This window comes from Entelurus aequoreus, linkage group LG25, assembly GCF_033978785.1.
Source record: "Entelurus aequoreus isolate RoL-2023_Sb linkage group LG25, RoL_Eaeq_v1.1, whole genome shotgun sequence".
Lineage (NCBI taxonomy): Eukaryota > Metazoa > Chordata > Actinopteri > Syngnathiformes > Syngnathidae > Entelurus > Entelurus aequoreus.
This window is the reverse complement of record NC_084755.1, coordinates 24,282,479-24,287,478: the sequence shown is the minus strand read 5'-3', so window position 1 is coordinate 24,287,478 and position 5,000 is coordinate 24,282,479.

The window sequence follows — 5,000 nt, the reverse complement described above, 5'->3', positions numbered from 1 at the left end:
TCAAAGGAAGGTGAGTTTTGTAGCTTCTGTAACGAGCTAAACTGTTTTCAGATGTGTGAACATGATTGCACAAGGGTTTTCTAATCATCAATTAGCCTTCTGAGCCAATGAGCAAACACATTGTACCATTAGAACACTGGAGTGATAGTTGCTGGAAATGGGCCTCTATACACCTATGTAGATATTGCACCAAAAACCAGACATTTGCAGCTAGAATAGTCATTTACCACATTAGCAATGTATAGAGAGTATTTCTTTAAAGTTAAGACTAGTTTAAAGTTATCTTCATCGAAAATAAGGACATTTCAATGTGACCCCAAACATTTGAATGGTAGTGTATATATATGTATGTATGTATATATGTGTGTATGTATATATATATATATATATATATATATATATATATATATATATATATATATATATATATATATATATATATATATATATATATATATACACACACATATACATACGTATATATATATATATATATATATATATATATATATATATATATATATATATATATATATATATATATATATATATATATATATATATATATATATATATAGATGTAAGCACAAGTTAATACTTGCAGGGCATTACTGCCTGACGCACCTCCGACAGTGCCATGTGGTGCTGGCTGCAGGGTCGTCAGCCGGGAGCCACCCTTCACGGATGTTTCGCTCCTTTAATCCCGGAACATCTCTGGGTGGTGGAGCAGCGACAGGGACGTCTCCCTGCCACCCCCTGCAGCCAGCTGGAGGATCCATAATGTTCCCACATTCTAACCCCGGTGTTATTGCTGTTGTGTATATGGAATGAGTCCCAAGGGACTATGCATGGCAGGGACGTCCATCTCCCTGAGTCAAGCGTGGGCCTGACCGCATACCATAACATGGCAGCAGGGAAGCCTCCCTACTGCCCCTTGTCTACACGCCTTGCTTTCCCCACGCCTTGTCGTTTCTTCTGAGCCACAACCAGAAGCTCCCCTGTTCTGCCTCCTCTGCCAGGGCTTTGAGGGCCTTCTTTAGATTGGAGCCTTTGATCCCGAGGGACTTTAGGAGTCGATGGATGGACGCTCCAGTGTAGCCTCGACAGCCAACTTCTACTGGATAGGTGAAGGGCCTCCATCCTGCTTGTGCACACTCACTTGCCAGCTCTGAGTACTTGTCCCTCTTTCTTTCAAAGGCAGCCTCCATTCCCTCTTCCCATGGTACCGTTAATTCTACCATGATGACAGTTTTAGTAGAGGTGGACCACAGGACAATGTCTGGGCGTAACGAGGTTGTTGTGATCTCTTGAGGGAACTTCAACTGACGATCTAGATCAGCCCTCATGTTCCATTCTCCGCCAGCTGACAGGAGAGACTGGATGCTCTTGCTGCTGCTCTGAGGCTGGCCACCTTGCTTGACAAACTTAATCAACCGCTGAGCTGTTCCCGGACTGGCCCCATTTGCTTCCACTCTGCGTGCCTCCAGGATTTCAGCTAGCCTTCGCAGGACGCGGTCGTGCCGCCATCCATACCGGCCCTGCGACAAAGCTACCTTGCAGCCAGAAAGAATGTGACGCAAGCTTGGGTTCTGGGAGTCACAGAGCTGGCAGGTCACCTCTGCCCCGTACCACACATGCAAGTTCCCGGGACTGGGGAGGGTATCGTACGTGGCCCTGATGAGGAAACTTAGCCTCGCCTGGGGCATCTTCCACATGTCTGCCCACGTAACAACTCTGTTGACAACAGCCTCCCAATTGGTCCATCTCCCTTGCTGCTGTTGGCCCACAGCCTTGATCATGTAGCTCTCCTCGTCCATCTTAACCACTTCTGAGATCACCAGATCTTTTCTTTCCTTCCTTGAGGCTTTGGACCACATCTTGGATGCTGCTCCCCATCCAAAGCCGGCTCTGCCAGACTGTATCTGTCCTACCATCTCCTGGTGTTTCAGTCGGACGATGGCCTGGTCTACTGTCTGCGTCGCATTCCACTTACGCCCTGTACAGACTTGGGTCTTGGTGTTACGGACAGACGGATCAGGTGAGTCTCTGAGCTCGAACACGAGCCTCACCTTCTCCTGTTTGTAGCCCAAGCTGATGGATTTCAGTGGCAGCTTCAGAATGGTTCTTCCAAACAGCGCCGTGTTGGAAAGACATCTGGGAAGGCCCAGCCACTTGCGAATGTAGTTGTTGGCTTTTGAGTCCATCTTGAGGACTGTTGTGGAGGTGATGTCGCACAACTTCAAGGGCCACATCAGGCGATGGTATAAGGTGAACTGGTAACACCAGACCTTGAATTTCCCTGGAATATGGCTTTGGTCAATTGTGTTCAGGCCATCCTTCAGCTGAGAAGTGACAGAGGCAGCCATGTGCTTATCAGACATGTCAGCAGTGTAACGCCTTCCGAGGCTCCGCACAGGTTGGTCGACCACGCGTGGGATTAATTCACCATCCACTGAGAATGAGATGTTGTCATTCCTGGCTCCTTTCCGGATGGAGAGGCTGCGGGACTTGGCAGGTTTTATTTTCATCCGTGCCCATGCTAGGAGCTCCCCGAGTCTTTTCAGGAGTCTGGAGGTACATGCAGCCGTCTGGAGGAGGATGGTAACATCATCCATGTAGCCCCGCAGCGCCGGGAGTCACTGGCCTGACTCAGATCTCACTCCTCGGGCCATCTGTCTTCCACCGATAAGGATGATCTCGAAGGCTGTTATGAACAGTATTGGAGAGATAGAGCAACCCATTGCTATTCCCTTCTCTAACTGGTGCCAACCAGTGGAGATCTCCTGAGTCGTGTAGCAGACTTTGAAGTTGTTAAAGTAGTTTACTACCAGGCTTTGGATGCATGATGGAATGTGGAAGAAGTTGAGTGCAAAACTGATGAGTTGATGTGGAACCGATCCATAGGCATTGCCCAGATCCAACCAAACCACATGCAGGTCCGCTTTGTTGCGCTTGGCTGACTGGATTTGCTCCCAGATCATGGCCGAGTGCTCCACGCAGCCAGGGAAGCCTGGAACGCCTGCCTTCTGACAACTGGTGTCGATGTAATTGTTTGCCAGAAGGTAGTTGGTCATCCGCTTCGCCACCACGGTGAAGAAAAGCTTCCCTTCCACATTCAGTAGGGCAATACCTCTGAACTGGTCGATGTTACAAGAGTTACTCTCTTTTGGGATAAAAGTTGTTATTGCTCTGCTCCACGGTGATGGTATGGACTGGGTTTTCCAGGCAACGCCCATCAGCTTCCACAACAGCTTCAGGAGTCCAGGACAGTTTTTGAAAACCTTGTAAGGTACCCCGTTCGGTCCGGGTGCTGAAGCAGTTCTTGCACGCTCAACCACTTGCTTAACCTCAGCCCATCTCGGGGGGGTGGTGTCAAACTGCGAGGAAGGCTCAGGTGGGCGAGGTACGTGCCCCGGTGATCCGAGGGGGAGATCCTTTTGGCTATCACTGAGCTGGACTTTGATGTGTTCCTCCAACTCCTGCTCACTGGTCTGGAGTGTCCCGTTCTTCTTTTCCTCTAGCAGGCTTCGAGCATACTTGAAGGGGTCCCGGAAGAAGCTTGCCCTTGCTTTCTCCCTGCGGCTTCTGCGTTTCTTGATTCTTTCAGCTCTCCTCAGTTGTGCGAGTCTTACTTTGATCTGGTCCCACAGATTATTCAGGCCGACTTTCTCCTGGTCATTGGCTTTCCTCCACTGCTTGCGTAAGAGAGGCGTTCCTTTACGAGCTGGAGGATTTCCCTCTCCTTTCTCCCGCTCTGTTGGGGAACGATCTTCCTCTGTGGCATCAATCCAAAATGCTCTTTCCCGTCTTCGTAGATGATGTCTCCCATAATGTTTAGTTTGGAAGTTACACTACCTCTTAGCGCACTTTGGAGGGTGGTGCATAAGTTAAAATCGATGCTGCTCCAGGAGTCTTTGTCGTTGGCTTTTGGCCACTTCACTTTGGCTTTCCGGATAAGCTTCTCTGATGTTCCTCTTGTGGGTTCTCTACTTGGTGTTTCACTGTGCTCTGGGCTGTGCTGTTGTTGCTGCACATCCTGCAGGGAAGGCTGGTCCTCCTCTCTCTCACCAGTTGCAATGGTGGGATCAATAGCACTGTGGTGCTCAACCTGGCTAAGATTCCTCCTTGTCTGATCTGCTTCTGCAGTGCAAGCTTGCATCTGGTTGCGGCCACCGCCGCATTTTGCCTTTCCCTGGTGTATTCGCAGGCCCCGGTAGGTTGTTTCCTTGGCCCACCCACAGCCACATTCTCTGAGGATCCTCTGCTCGTTCATCATTGTCGTGCCAGTCGTTTCCGTGTAATCCGTCCTGATTGGTCCATTTTTCATCCCGCCTCTCGGTGGACCGCCGGGCTGTTTCTTCCTTAAATTGCTTGTAGTTAGGTTAGGGAGTCCATGGAGCTTGCTTCACAGACATGTGGAAAAGGGTAACTAGCCCCTCCACCCTGGTGCAGTCTTTCCTGCTGCCAGCCAGTCTTCCCTGGCAGCCCACCAGTCTTTTCCTGGATGCCAACTGCTCTGTTCACAGTAGTCACTGGAAAGCCAGTTAAGATAGATGTAAGCACAAGTTAACACTTGCAGGGCATTACTGCCTGACGCACCTCCGACAGTGCCATGTGGTGCTGGCTGCAGGGTCGTCAGCCGGGAGCCACCCTTCACGGATGTTTCGCTCCTTTAATCCCGGAACATCTCTGGGTGGTGGAGCAGCGACAGGGACGTCTCCCTGCCACCCCCTGCAGCCAGCTGGAGGATCCATAATGTACCCACATTCTAACCCCGGTGTTATTGCTGTTGTGTATATGGAATGAGTCCCAAGGGACTATGCATGGCAGGGACGTCCATCTCCCTGAGTCAAGCGTGGGCCTGACCGCATACCATAACATGGCAGCAGGGAAGCCTCCCTACTGCCCCTTGTCTACACGCCTTGCTTTCCCCACGCCTTGTCGTTTCTTCTGAGCCACAACCAGAAGCTCCCCTGTTCTGCCTCCTCTGCCAGGGCTTT